The sequence below is a fragment of the Neodiprion fabricii genome, chromosome 7, assembly GCF_021155785.1.
Source record: "Neodiprion fabricii isolate iyNeoFabr1 chromosome 7, iyNeoFabr1.1, whole genome shotgun sequence".
In the NCBI taxonomy this organism is placed as follows: Eukaryota; Metazoa; Arthropoda; class Insecta; order Hymenoptera; family Diprionidae; genus Neodiprion; species Neodiprion fabricii.
This window is the reverse complement of record NC_060245.1, coordinates 8,293,724-8,310,078: the sequence shown is the minus strand read 5'-3', so window position 1 is coordinate 8,310,078 and position 16,355 is coordinate 8,293,724. Positions and strand designations below refer to the sequence as shown.

The 16,355-nt window shown below is 37.6% G+C and overlaps 1 protein-coding gene across 1 annotated transcript in view; it reads right to left on the bottom strand.

Moving 5' to 3' along the window:
* Positions 1–16,355, bottom strand: part of LOC124185964 (peroxidase-like) — an 80,350-nt gene that overhangs the window by 2,700 nt on the left and 61,295 nt on the right. The window lies entirely within an intron of this gene.

The window sequence follows — 16,355 nt, the reverse complement described above, 5'->3', positions numbered from 1 at the left end:
AATGGATATTGAATGTTGACAGAATATATTTGCGATTACATGATTCGCGTTGCGCTGGTATGATTGCCACGATTGTTAACTCGATTGGGTAAGATTTTTTGGTGTGTTTGCAAATCTTTGGAAGATAAAATGTCTCAATATATATGCAAACGTATAACTGTGAAGTAAACTTTGTACATCGCGAATCAGCTCATTCTGTACAGTCTTAAAATACTATAGGCATATCATTTAAGAACTTTTCAATTTCTTAACATAAACTTTGAAGTTAGAGTGTAGTCAAAATGAACATAATAAATGTGATTATTTTCATTTATTCTATATGACAAATGATCTTCTTTAAAAAAGTTACTGAATTCATTTCAAACCAAATAAGCCTTCCTCATGAGCTACAGTACTAAGTCTTTTCAATCCTTATTTTTAGAAAAGAATCTAGCATGCTTTGCATCTGCCCGTAGGAAAATACCTATTTTTCAGTAAAAATACCTTCATATGGTATGTACAGAGTAATTATTTCGCGATGGAATGGTTTGACTCGTATGCGCCAAAATTCTAGAGTAAAAGTAGTAGTTGTGTTAGGTCGACCAACTGTCTTAAATTTAGATGACAAGTCGATGCGATGGATTTACCCTTAAAAAAATTGACAGTTGAGGAGAGTTGAGGTTACATACATCCTGAGAACTTGGTATGTGAACTTATGACGGTTGGTTACCCTGACAAAGCAGCTGCTCTTGCTGTTGAATTTGAGTGCATGCGCGTTGAACCATTCTATCGTTCAATAAAATAATTAGGTAATTTGGTCAATTTCGGAACAGGAAGACCAATCAATAATATGTGAGCTGTCAAACAAATTTTAATAATTATTGAATAAATAACATTTATTTAAAGTATCCATCATTATATTTAAACATTACATTCCCACTATCAGAAGCTGCCATTTTGCGGTGGACATTGGAAATAAAGCAGATGCGATCGATCGACGCCGTGTGCGACATTGACCGATGTAACAGAACAACGATTGATCGGTAAGATGGTGTCACCTATGATGGCATTCTCGTCTGTAAACTGTCCACCAATCTGACAGAAAAAAATTTCAACCAATCCGGTAGCGAAAAATCTCGTAGTTAGATGCTCCAGCGGTAAAATTCTGCTTATGTCACGTCAAAAAGTCTCATAATTACACTTCTATTGCTAAAACTGACGGTAATTATGAGCAATAGCACTCCCCAACGGTAAAAATTATACTTTTTAGAAAGCAAAAAATCCGATCACCGAACTCCCTGCGTTAAAAATCGACCGTCAATACAGGTAATTTCTAACCCCTCGCAGGTAACACCAACTGTAGGTAAGGCTGAAACTCCTAGCCCTTCCGGGTCACATACTGACTGTCAGTCAGGTAGAAATCGCGGCTGATCCCGATGATACGCCGCAATTACGAGACGGAACTGGCGTTTCTTATCTACTTTTTTTGTCATCACCGAGTGCGGTACTTTCTTCTGGGTCAGTTTGCATTGGTAAATTGTTTTGTTTTTTTTAGAGGTTAATTTCTAAGATACAAAATCCACAAGGGATTTCAAGATTCATAACTTATAGCAGTAAAATCAATTTGCAAATAATTATTAGACGAAAGTCAGTGCGACCTCCACTTGTTGAAATATTGGGACTCATATCTGGGAATTTATTCAATAAAGTTAATGCAAATGGATGAAAATTGAAACGTTTCGAGTTTACTTGTGCTCTGAATATCGCCATCTAGATCGCACGTGGTATGAAATAACGCGGTGCTTGTGTATAAACTCGATTATTATATTTATTTTATGAATTTCCTTTCTTGTGAGGAGAAGATCAGGATTCGGTCTCTGGACTCGGAAGGAAGGCGGAAAATAGTTACTTGTTAATTATTCAATGAGCTCCTGGAAAAGGTTGCTAGAGTTTGACCCTTTGGTTGGTTTTCAAGATTTCCTCAGCTTGTGCTTCATTACTCTCATATGCCGTAGCACAAGTGGAATAAACCTATCATTACAGGCCGTATGAACGGTGGAGGGTCAAACTTGTTCTGTGCTTGTGAAGCAAGACATAGAGTAATCGTAATGAACGACGGACTTGTGAGGCTAGAAATTTGCTTTCAAACGGAAATCTTTGATTAATAATAATTAAATGTTTTGTTCCCAAGAAGTGGAATGTACGAGAGAAAAAAATGTTTGTGAATTTACTTTTTCATCAGCCCGATACAAAGGTTTTGTAATGTTAAGAAATATTATTATGAGGTAAGGGGGAATTAGTTTCTCTTATTTGATTCGTGTGATCGCTTCACACATCCAAATATTTCTTTAAACTTTGACAATGGAGGATCGTCGTTGACGACTTGTTATTTGGTGATAATAATGTTTCGTCTCGCAAACGGGAAGACGGAATATCATTTGCGTGATAGCGTGGTTGTCAGAGGGACGGTATTTGACAATGGAAGATCGTCGTTGACGAGTTATTATTCGGTGTTGATAATGTTTCGTTTCGCAAATGGCAAAACGAAATATTGTTTACGTGATAGCGTGGTTGTCAGAAGGACGGTATTTGACCATGGAAGATCGTCGTTGACGAGTTATCATTTGGTGTTGATAATGTTTCGTTTCGCTAATGGCAAAACGGGATATTACTTACGTGATAGCGTGGTTGTCAGAAGGACGGGAATTCTACGCAATTATACCGTCGCCTGCATCAAGACGGCCTGACGCAATGTAGGAGGCTCTTTACAGGTTCAGGGACCATACCTATGGGTCAAAGGATTCTGAGACAGACACCGTATCTGATGCTTAACGTCAGATGCAATGCTGGGCTTCACCCAGACACGGCTTCCTAATACCTGAGGACTTTTATTAAGAAAAAGACGGAATTTGTTATTTACGTTGAATACCCTTCCTCGATTGAGAGTGGTGGTCGAGGGTCCTTGGAGTGACGAATCCTTGCCTCGTAGTTGTAGGTTTGCATCGACTACAAGCTCCTCGCTGAGATGTGGTGATCCGGCAAGCGGATGTTCGGATCTGTCCATACGTGGACCTAATAACTGATCTGCTGCTGGTCAGAGACGTTAAACGATGGATCTCGAGACACCTTTGTGCTCGTCTTTTATACCCGTTTTGGCGTATGGTTTTGCAAATTTGGAGAATGTGATTGGCCGTGTCCCTTGAAGCGGGAGTACGGTAAATCGCGTGATTTTATTGGTCTCTCGGTACGTGTGGGGTCACCGAGTGTACGCAGAGACTTTCTGTGGAATTTGTATATTGTTGTCTATTTGGAGTTCGGGTTGACCGTCAGGCGACGGCACGCCGGTGCGGCGCCCCGTCACAAAATAATGATGTGGATGACATATAATTTCTTTCTCTTTTAGAACTTAGTTCTTTATTATATGGTATAAGTTTAGAACTTGGTTCTTTTAGAACAGATTGAAGACAATGATGGGAATTTCGGTGCGTATACGTATATTTCGGATAGGCAGAGCCTATTTAATTGCTTGATAAAATTTCAAATCAGTAGATCAGCTGGGGGGGGGGGGGTTCGGGCCATCAGGAGTTGTCCAACAATAAGTCCACAAATCGACGCTATAGCGCATAGCAGAAGTGCACACGTACTCGACGCTACGTTTGTTGGTAAGGGAAGAATGGGTAGGGGGACTCACGGTATCGTGGTCCTTTGTTCGAGGTTATGACAGGGGGTGTAGTGAGTTCACGAATTTTTGGAATCGTCAGCGATGGCCCTCAAATTGATTGTAAGACAGATAAACAGTTCAAATTTCTGTGGATAAAGATCTCTTGAAATTCTGTAGTGTTGATGAATTTGTAAGGTATCAGGTTTCATTATCATGTATTCTTTGTCCAAGTTCGCTCAACCCCGTGATGACTCGCAGGATGCACGTTTAGAATAAGCGTATTTAAGAATTTTCTCGACGATGACGTCACACATTCGACACCAAACGCCTGCCTCCAACGGGTCGCTACTTGTTCGTCAAGAATTTCGATAATGTTACGAACTTAGTAAAATCACCTTTACATGTTTAACTTGTTTACCACTATATTGCAACTACGAATTCTCGAAATCACGGAAGATAGAGAGTTCTCGGACAAGTATTGATATAACGCTGAGCGGCTCGCGTCGATCAGCAAATTGTTGAAGCTTGAGGCATCACGTGCATGATGACTGCATAGCACGGATATCAAATTTCAACGTCTACTTGGAGTTCACAATTGCCGGTTGTAGAATGCAACAGATTGAATGGATAGTTAGCGGAGGTTTTTAAAATAAGCAATGCCTTCTAGAGAAATAGCTCTAGAAATTGTTGATGAATTCTTCGCTGTAAAATGGTTGATTCTGAATTACTTGACCACAGTCCTTCAACAACTATCGAGTAAGCTGAAAAGTACGCGAAAAGAATAAAGGTGAGCGAATCAGGCGTACCATTATGCCTGCTGAAAATTGTGATAAAATAGTACCACTCTTACAATGGGCCTTAGCAATTCTGGTTGAAGGTAAGCGAATACATACAAGGTGGCAAAGTGAATCCGGCATGGCATACGCACATTGAGAATTTTGGGTTGGCTATTGCGTAAAGAGAGGATAACTTGAAGAGAAGGGCGTTGCCTATGCCGCGAAGAGCGCGCGCGAACAGAGACTCACGATTTTCCTTCTCATTTCCTCTTTTTTGTAGATAATTAGGTTCTTAGGGGGTTATTTTGAAGGTAAAGGATAGATCTGTGTCGCTTCTTTTGCCGAATTTTCGATTTCGCTTTCAAATTTGCGAAAAACGTACTTGAAAGTACGTTATCTTTGAAGTGAGACACAGTGAACAGTGAATTTTTTTTCGAGATTCGGCGAAAAAGGCGACACAGATCTATTCTTTATCTTCAAAATGACTCCCTAAGAATCTAAGTATCTTCAAAAATGAGGAAATGAGAAGGAAAATCACGAAGCATAAAACAGCAAATTTTTCGCGCAAAAGGCGGGCGGCTGCTAGCGCCACGACCGCGTTGGCCGGCGACCATGCGAATTACGGGCGATGAGAGTAGACTCAAACCCCCCCACTACAATTCCCCTCGTTCGAATCCTCGTCGCTCGGCACGTGGATAGTGTTCCGCGCTTTTCTTTTTGCTTGTGTTTTTCTACCGTGTTTTTTATTATTTCGAGTCAGTATTTATTTCCGCGATGGCTAAGAAGAGAAGGAACCTGTCTTTGAAGAAGGAGAAACGACCCGGCATAAAGATTTTGGCAAATTTCAGGAAAAAATTAGGTAAATCGAATTATTTATATGATTGATGTCGCATCCTCTCCGACTTCGAGATTCAATCACTTGAGTACAAACAATCGCAGGGCTTTAATCTAAGAAGGTACTTTCAAGAGCCGATATTGCTGTTCATGATAGCAGTATAAATTCATTCTCAAGTTTTTTATACATACGAAAATATAAACTAGAATGCATTGTGACGTGTGGTATTAGCCCGGTTTGCATTAGTCGCTAAAATATGTCATCAATTTGTTACGTGTTCAGGTTAAATGATCGAAATCACTATTCGGCAATTTGCATTAGTGTTTACACTTTGTCGATCATAAGGAATATTCTCATCACTTATTGTGACTACCTAAGTATCCAAGGTAAAATTACAAGGTATCTGGCAGAATTTTCCATACGAAGTAAATACGGCGCGTACGTATTAGGCCACTAAAATACGCGCGTTTTGTTTTTAGAAATAAACTTGACGTAATTCTGGGGTAATCATACATGCATACTAGGGTGGGCCAAAAAAATTGACTATTTTTTTTTTCACTTGGTACTCCGAAAATTTGGTTGGTCGAAACCTCAAAAACATTCTCTCCAAGTATGAGTTCTTAATTTTAATAGGAAGGTCCTCCGCCTCGCAGTTTTCTGTTTTTTTTTTATGGTGAGGAAGAAAAATACATATCTCAGTATCTACTATTTATAAAAAAAAAATGTGTATTACATTTTCGTAGGAAATTGATTTCTCTACAAAAAAGGTCTCTCACAATTTTTTTGTATATTTTGTATACCTCACTGTTCAGAAGATATTCACCGTCAAACTTCAATGCACACTATTTTTAACAGTGGCGTTAGTTACACAAGACAAACAGACGAAGCCATAGGATTTAAAACAAACATCCTCTCGATTAAAACATTTTACGTATAACTTGTGAAAAAAAGTTCTAAAATGTTCTCTGAACAAACGCCATAAAAATAGTTAAGAGCATGATTGGGATTTCAAAATATAAAAAAAAAAAAATTTGTAAAAATACTAAAAAAATTTATAAATTACGAAAAGTTTTTGAAACAGAGAAATTCTATAGTTGTTACTTCGACGACAGAAGCTGAAATTTGTACAAATTTTCCCGAAGCTCACGAATTAAATTGAAATTGTTTGAACTATTAACAAAAAACTGTTAAAAATAGTGCGCATTGAAGTTTGACAGTGAATATCTTCTGAACAGTGAAGTATACAAAAAAATTGTAAAGAACCTTTTCTGTAGAGGATTCAATTTCCTACGAAAATATGATATATGTTTTTTTTTTATAAATAGTAGATACCGAAATATGTATTTTTCGTCCTCACCAAAAGAAAAAAATAGAAAACTGCGTGGCGGAGGACCTTCCTATTAAAATTAAGAGCTCATACTCGGAGAAAATGTTTTTGAGGTCTCTACCAACCAATTTTTCGAAGTACCACGTGAAAAAAAAAATAGCCGATTTTTTTGGCCCACCCTAATGCATACATTACCTACAAAACAGCCACCTACAAAACTATCATCAAATCAGATACTACTGCCAAGTATAATCTATTTAGAAACCAATGATGATTTTGATATACTATAACTAATGATGACAAAAAAAAAAATTGAAATCCGAAGAAAAAAAACAAAAATTTAGATAAAAAAAAAAAAAAATTGGAGTACGTGGTACTTGGTGGGCCCATGTTTATATTGCCATTACAACATTGATATAGCTCGACTTGTATTTTCTTGTGCTTGTTTCGAAAAAGCCCGCCATATACCACTATCTCCAATTTTTTTTTTCAATAAAAATAATTTTTTTTTTTTCAATTTCAATTTTGATTTCAATTTTTTTTTTGTCGTCATTAGTTATAGTATATCAAAATCATCATTAGCTTCTAAATAAATTATACTTGGCAGCAGTATCTGATTTGATGACAGTTTTGTAGGTGGCTGTTTTGTGGGTGGCTGTCACATTAATATACTTGGCGAAAGGTTTTTGCACCAGAGGTGCTTTTTGGGGATATCAGTACTTTTTGTGGGATTTCGGTTGAACATTTAAAAATTTTGCTCGCTCGCTGCGCTCGCTCGATAGATTTTTGGGATACAGAATTAATATTTGAGACGAAAATAATCAGTGGAAAAGCCAAGTTAGAGTTTTCTCATAATTACATGTATCAGGTCCAAGGTCTTCTACATATTACGAATAGGAAGTGGTGCTATTTTATAGTTTGGACGCCAAAGGGATTGATTTTTGATAAAATAAAACGTGACGATAAATTCTGGGCCGAAAAAATGGAGAATAAATTAGCGGATTTCTTTTACTTTTGTTTGTTACCCGAGATCGTAGATTTTAGACGCGCCCGATAACTCTCAATCCGCGAACCCCTCAAATCATCGAAGCTCAGATAAGGCCGCGCGTAAGAAACAGTAAATTCACGACCGACAGACGACAAAAAACTGTAATATAAATATATGTACACATGTACATGAATATAATAGCTTTGTATCTAGCTTACGTGCAATATTTCTGTGATTTATGTTTAGTTAGTCATATGTATTACTGTGCTGAAAATTTGCTAGTCATATCGTTATAATTATATATCTGATTATTCATTCCAGGAGTACTTTCTGCAGTCGGACCAGACTGCGTGTATACCTATATGTATATTATGTAAATATTCTATAGCCTATTTTTTCATTACTATCTGTGACCTGCACTCGTGACGTACTACTTTCCATAGTTTGCGCTTTCTATAGAATGTATTTAGCCATATAATGTATACAATGCTCGATGCTTTGTTATATCAATTTTCTCTATCAAGATTACTGTCATGTTTCACTTATACTGTTTCAATTTAATTTTTATGAGATCCTTCTCATATAGATTTCGTGATTATGTTTATTAAGTTTAAACGAGTTTAATTTTACTTTTACCATTTTATATTATTTTTTATCATTTTGTATTTGTTTGGTGCAAACCCGATCATGGTTGGGAGGTAGGGACGGGTTAGGCGGGTCTCTGTTTGCTAGCGACCTCCACGTCGTGAGACCTGGGAGATTGATGATATTTTCGTTGTTATATCATGAATTTGCTCACAGCTATTCGTTGCATTTTCAATTTAAAATGACCTGTGACGACGTCTGGCCGGTATTCGTAAATAGTTACGTATTATTTTCGAGACTGTATTAGGAATAGCTCTCAGCCGATCAAGCTATGCTTTGAGCTGACTCAAGACAGTCCTACAAATCGAACGTGACTATGAATACCGGCTATTAGACTATTACCAGTCACGTGATCGCATTGCGTAGAAATACGGACGCCGGCGAATATAATTTTCGTTGAAATATTAAGAATGTATATCTATATCAACATACGTATAAGGAATTCTACGTCACGTCAATCAAAAAATAACCTCGTATTTTTTCAATCTATTCATACTTTTTTTCACATGAAATAAAGGTAAAAAGAATCGACACGCATTTTTGTGTTCGTCCGAATTATGTTTGTTTTCGAAAGTTACAAGACAATCATTCAATTTTGATCCAAAAGGAGCTCGGATATATCCGGTTCTATTCGACGTAAAGACATCATTTACAGTGCATTCGGAAGGTGAACGAATAATCTTTCATAAAAAAATGCAATGTTGAACATTATTGAAAATCCCAATTCTTATAAACAATTCAAATGTTTGACGATTTTTACCTCATTAATGACAAGTTTTCGAATTATAAAAAAATAGTTTCGGTTTCCTTATTAAATTCAGTATTACTAGTAAATTTTTCAAGTGGAATCTGAAAGGAGTCTACTTTTTTTTTCTATTATTCATCAGGCGCTGCGTCGTGCCGAGCGCGATACACTGGGCTGTTTAAAAGTATTTGAAACCGAATGCCCGTGAGGGGTGGAAGAGGATAGCCGCGTCACCCGCCCCACTCCGGCGACAGCTCGGCTGCTCCGTCTCACTTGTTTCTTTACCCTCTCTCTCGCCACGGTTAACGCGGGAAGCGGAGTAGCCCGCGCTTTCTAGCTAGGCAACGCCCTGAAGAGTTTACGAAAACATAGTGGTAGTTTGAAAACACGCGAGAGACGTACAGTGATAGAGTTAAGTGGTATGATTTAGATGTAGCTTTTAAGAAACGTATCCGATCAGGAGTGATATTAAACTTGAAACATGTAGATACAATAGCTTTTATAAAAGATGTACAGGCTCTATTTGAAACGTGAATAACAAAGGTATTGAAAAAAGAGAACGCTTCAAAAGTAAATAGTGTTTTAGCTGCGGAATAGAGTACTTTGAAAAACGATAAGAATATTGTTGAAGTGACATATTTTAGCACGAAGAATTCAACTATTCCACAGATCACTGATCTGACACCCTGCTTTTCAAGAAATATACTGGATCCTATCCTCAAAGATATGAAGAAGATCCAAGAACGCAATTCAAGCTGCACCTTGCATTCGATTCTTAACTTAATAATTAACATCGACAAATATAATTCTCTGTGAGGTAGCTCCTACATTAAGTTACCCTCAGCTCTTGAGACAGGAGAAGCTTGTATCAATGTGCAGAACAGCGGCACTGAATGTTTTGAATGGGCCTTGTTATCTGCATTGCATCCTGTTGAAAGTGCAAACAATCGTACACGTGTTTCAAAATACCAATTATTCAAAACTCAACCGAATTCCATTGAAATCGATTTTCCTGTGGCACCGAGAAATATTACGAATCGACATTTCAGAAACAAAATGATGTTTTTATTAACGTCTATGTTCCGGAGAAGAGAAATGGAAACTTTAAGGTTGTTTCTATCTATATATAGCACTACCTTGAAGAACGAAAATCACGTAAATATACTTATCATACAAATTATTACGTTGATGAAGGGTAAGAAGTACAGGAAGTTGAAAGCAGCGATGAGGAAACATCGATCCGATATCATTATGTTTCGATCAAAGATCTGTCTCGATTAGTCTACACACAACTTTCAAGTGAGAAAATTAAAAAATGCATATGTGATCGGTGTCCCCACCACTATTACGATGCAGAAAAGTTGGTTATTCATCAACTGGATTATTTGAAAATAAATAACTGCAAAGATGTGCTACCGTCATCAATGAGTAATACATTGAAAATTAAGAATTTTAATAATAAGAAAAAAGTGCCGTTTATTGTTTATTATGCCGATTTTGTATGTCTTCTGAAATCAGTTCAACAGCACAGTAATTCTAGGACCGAGTTTGTCCAGGAGCACGAACGCTTCAGCGTAGGACTTTACGTTATGAGCGCAGCTACGACGACGAACTATCGTTTTACCGTAGTTACCAAGATCTGAAACCTGCTGGATGGTTTGCGTGACAGCTCCTTCGGTAGGCTGAAGATATTGAGATAGTGTTCTGGTATTCACTACCGATGGTACAACTGACCTAAGACCAAGAAGCGGAATTTCAAAAATCAACCATTTGTTACATTTGTAAATGTAATCGCTTTGGTTGAAAAAATATATAGACTTGAATAGCGATATGCGAAAGCATGCTAAAAGCGAGTTTGAGAAATATCTGTTCAAGCTCATGAATAATGCTGTTTTTGGCAGATTTGTGGAGAATGTCCGAAAAAGATTGGATGTAAAACTCGTAACAACGTGGGAAGGGAGATACAGCGCGGAAGCTCTCATCACAAAAACCAATTTCCACAGTCGTTCTGTTTTCAGCAGTTTTCTTGTTGCTCCGAAATTGCAAAAGATGGAAGCTGTATTAAATAAACCAATATATGTTGGATCTTGAGTGTTAAACTTATCGAAAATATGCGTCTACGACTTTCAGTATGATTATATGCTACCGGTATTCCGAGATCGTTGTAAGTTATTATATGCAGGCACTGACAGCCACATCTATGAGATACGATGTCCGGATGTTTATGAAATTATGAAATGTGATATCCGTAAATTCGATACTTCAGACTGCCATCCTCAGAATATATTTGGTTTGCCGCAAGTCAACAAGAAGGTTGTAGGTCTTGCGAAGGATGAATTTAACGGTAAATTGATGACAAAATTTGTAGGCTTGCCCAGCAAAACGTACAGTGTATGGGTCAAAAACGAGTATGGTATGAAAATATCTAAGGGCGTGAAGCGAACTGTTATCAAAAACACTATAGACTTTAACACCTACTTGGACTATTTGCAAAATATGATTATTCAGTATAGAAGTCAATGCATCTTTCGGTCTAGGTTGCATGTACAAACTGTTAAGCAAGTTAAAGTAGCCCTTAACCCTTATGGCGATAAACGGTATTTGCTACCTGACATAACAGACATGTTACCTTGGGGTCATTATAAAATCAGCGGCTGTGAACATATATGTGTAGACAAGAGGATTCAGAGTTACAAAATTTACTCTAACGTTAGAACCTAATATTAAGTAAAGAAGCACAAAGTCTATACCGTAGAACAGAAAAAAACAGCACTGAGTTGAAGTAACGACAAACAAATCATATTTCCTGATACTACAGGCACGATCTCACGGAGTTGCAAGACATAAATAAACTGTGCTTTAGCAAATAATACGTGAATGAGATTTATCATTATTGCGTTTGATTGTATACGGGTATGAAATCGAATTGCACGACGATGCTTATATATGTATAGGGAGCAAACCAAAAGATCTTACTATGTTGTATGTAGGGTGAAAAATAAAAGATGTAAAGTAGAGAAATGCATTTTAAAAAAATTCGTAATTATTTAAGCTTTGATATCACATATCACATTGATCTATCCAACTTCTGTGTGCACTGTCAAAACCTAACCGGTTAATACATCATTTCATCGTGCCGGCTGATGTTATCCAAAGCTTTCTCCGTAGTAGTCTAAAACTGAATATTTGACCATGGGTAACGATTTGGTTTGGCAAAAATTCAATTTCGCTTGTGAAAATTTCAGTTCGCGGCATTGTTCTCTTCTACTGGCTCAGCTATATTGCACAGTTTTTTATTCTGTTCATCGTAATTCCTCGCAACAGTTATTTTAAATGGAACACCCGGAGGCCCACGAGTACTTGCAGCCGATTCAGCTGCTGTCCAAACATGTCGACGCTCATCTTGAAAATAATTAAAAAGCGATGAAAGTTAGCTGATAAATAATTCCCGTTTCCCATAATTCTTCGAAAATTGACATTATTTAATTTATGCGACTTGTTTTCCCAACAGCTTAAGAAGCTACAAACAAGCGGCGACGTTTCGCCAACCGTTGGCCTCGTGTCAGAAAATATCTTCTGTTTTAACACCTTTCCGAGTCATCCAAGCTTGAGGTAGCAGAACACTTGTACGCTTCAACGACTGTGACGATACACCTCTGCCTGTCGTAGAAATGTTGAGCAGTTCCGTAATTAAAATACTTGAAATTTACATCACGAGCGTTTCGAATAGGTGCCGTCATACTATTGTATTTTCTATGAGCATTTGTTGCGAGAACGATATTTTTGTATTTCTGCTTGTCGTTGGAGGTAATATGAGCGGTGTTCGGCATCTTTTTAAACAAGTTCAACCGTCCTTTGGTTTTCAGATACTGCACACATCTGTGCGAATGTACTCATGCTCCAAGCGTATTGCTGAGTCGCCAACCATCAGTCCAGCAGTCGAAAGGTTCCGCACTCCACACACGTTATCCAAATTATTCTATTGTTGTTAATCGTCAAAAATCTCAAGATATTCGTTTTCTAATTTCGTCGATGGCTCTACAAAAGTTTTATCTTGTTGGTCTTCTCTCGCAGTTTCATAAGAATCTGCTGCTTCAGATTCAATTTCGTTTTTCTGCTCATCTTTGATTTCATTTTTCATTTCTTCTTTCACTTCTTTGACAGCTTTCACACCTCGAGTAAGCTTTACAAATTCCTGCAGCGAAGTTAGGACAGGATTGAAAATATCCTTCATTTTCTCCTGCACTGACTCTTTTCCTATCTTTAGCAGTCTATGCTTGTGACGAATTGCATTACTTGCTCGAGAAATCTGACGCAAGACTTCTTTTTCCTTGCGAATTTCCTGCTTGTCGACAAGTTTAGCTCTGCAATGATACTAGATCTTATTTTTCGATGATAGTGTATTTTATTTCTTCAAGCTGTGAAGATTCTTGGCTGAGCTTTGAATGTTTGTATCCAAGCTATAGAGATTTTTTGGAGCTGTAAATGCTTGTGTCCTAGTTGTGAAGGTTTGTGTCTGAGCTGTGATAGTGGTAAGACGTGAATATCTGGTGAGGATTAACCTTACAGAATCCAAAGTTTGCTGATCAACGCGGGCTTCTCATCTACACGAAGCAGCTTGTGTAACGATTTCGAAAACTGTTTGTTTGCCTAATGCATGAACAATAAGCTGGAGCATGGTCTTTTCATAGATCAACTTCCTGACTCAGTTAAACAACTGTATGAAATTTTTCTTGAACCACAGTACGGTCTTTTTTGTGATCCAACTCCAAGAGTCAGTTGAACAACTGTATGCAATAGCAAATTCGCTTGAGGTTGAAGCAGGTGCAGATTCAGAACCTTCAACGTTTTACTGTTCGCCGCGGGCCGCTCAGTGTCATATCGATACTTGTCCAAGAACTGTTTCCCTTTCTAAATTCCGAAAATTTGGAGTCGCGTTGTCATGGCAAACAAGTTGAAATCTGCAAAAGTGATTTTACTAAGTTGGTGACGTTGTTGAAATTCCTGAGGAACAACTAGTATCCCGTTGGAGGCAGGCGTTTAAGGTCAAATGTGTGACGTCATCGTCAACAAGTGCTGTACGTTGAAGAGAATCTTCAAATACAGGTTAGGTACACAACTTGTAGGCAGCGTGCCGGTACTATCTGGGAATATGATCTTCGTATCATCATTTACCTAGGACGTAACGGTGGAAGCAATGTTAGACAACCCGATTCAGGTGGACAGTAGCTAATATCACCATATATGTGATGAGTTTTTCATTACCATCCAGCTCACGTATGTAGTAAACCGTTGGAAGCAAGCATTTGAGGGAGAATATGTGACACCATTGTCAAGAAAATTGTTTCATACGCCTATTCTGAGTAAGTATCCTGCACAAGTCATTACGGGGTTGAGCGGACTCATACAAAGGATAAATACATAATAATGAAACCTAATATTTTAGGAATTTATCAACACTACAGCCTCTCGAAAAATCTTTGTCTGCAGAAACTCCAACTGTTTGTCTGTGTCAGTTTCACGGTCATCGCTGACGGTTCCGGGAATTCGTGAATTCGGGAGGACGATGATGCCACCACTTTCCCATACCTTATATTCCCCCAACGTCGAGTACGTGTGCGCATTCGATTTACGTGGATTTTAAATTTTCCCGCCGTCTCGCATACACAGTAGGTTGATTTGGGAACTCAGAAAAATTCTGGTGACCTTGGAGCCCTGCGGCCCCTCTACTTAAATGCAGATCAAAAAATTTATCTACGAATGATCGTTGTTGGACTAACTTTATTCAATCACTTAAGTCCCATCCGATTGTAGCCAATATTGTGGATAGTGCATGATTATTTTACCAACTGATTCCAGCCATTAATTATCAATCCATATGTAGTGTGATGCGAATTTTTTTTACACCTAACAAATGCGGAGAAGTTGAGCCAAGTGCTTATACAGTGCAAAAAATTTCGTGACCCTCGATGAAAGCTGCAAAATGAATGTAACAAAATATATCGCGACGTTTCATTGGGTGCCTGGCATGATTGACACGCTCTGTCATCTCTAGCATCGCTAATCCTTGGCTGCTGCTACACTCGGTAGCTTGATACCGCTAAGAGGAGACGAGTAGTTTTGGAGAATGAAAGAAGGGGCACTTGTTAACGCCACATGATATAACAAAGTGAAACAAAAAAATGGCATATTTGGAATTAGAAACCATAGAAGAAAAAAAAAACAAGAGAGTCTTATTGTTAGTGTGATATAAATAGAAATGAATTTTGAACTTGATTCGAGCTTCAAGAATCTGAAAATAAACTGCCAACAAACAAAAAGGAAAATAAAGTACTCATCAACTAACTACTCCTACAGACTATTGAGCTTTCTAGCTTGCAATTTGACATCTACATCAAAACCTAAATCAGAAATGTACAGCTAATTAAAAGCGTTAATCACCACAAATCCCAAAACCTACGACTAAACCAATGCTCTATTAACACAGCTCAAAACTTACAACTGAATTGAGGTGCTGGTTAGCACTACAAGCAATTTCACAGTTAACGCATTGACTGCGATATAGTAAGGAACGTAAACGAAAGAGCAAAAGAAATCTTAGAAAAATATTTGACTTGAAATATCGAAACAAATCTTAAACCAAGCGTCTCGGACTCCGCTTAACGCAATCGACACGCATCTGAAACTTCGATACTTTCTGACAGTGCAAAAGTAGCTTAACCACTAAATTGCCAAGGCATCATAGCGGCATCAAGTGCGCCTGTGCCATCACTGCCGAACATGCGAAATGATGTCGTAAAGTAATTCAATGTTCTTGTGTGTCTCAGGTAAATATTTACTTCTGAAAGCAGATGTTGTTAGTATTTCTGAGGTCAAGGGATTGGATTATGACCATAGAAAGTTATTTCTTCCGTGCGTTCATGCAGTCTTGCGCCTTCAAAGTTGACCAATTTTTAATCTTTTTCTCAAACGGCGTCATAGAACGAACTATCAAGTTCTTTTTTCACAATGAATTTTTGTTTTGAAAAACATTGAACAATAATATTTTTGAATCGACATACGTGACTTCTAGAATTATCGAGTCAATGTGATTAATTGTACAATATAACTGTAGCTTATATTAGAAAAATTGCTGGGTAATTCTAAAAATTGCGTATTTGGAAACAAAAATGTTATTATTTGAAGTTTTTCAGAAGAAGAATTCATCCCGAAAAAAAGTATGATTATTGATAGTTGATATTGATGATAGTTTGTTCTATGACGCCATTTGAGAAAATGATTAAAAATTGGTCAACCCCAAAGGCTCAAAATTGTATGTATACGCGGAAGACATAACTTTTTATGGTCATCATCAGATTATTTGAGCCTAGAATTACTGAAAACATATGCTTCCAAAAGT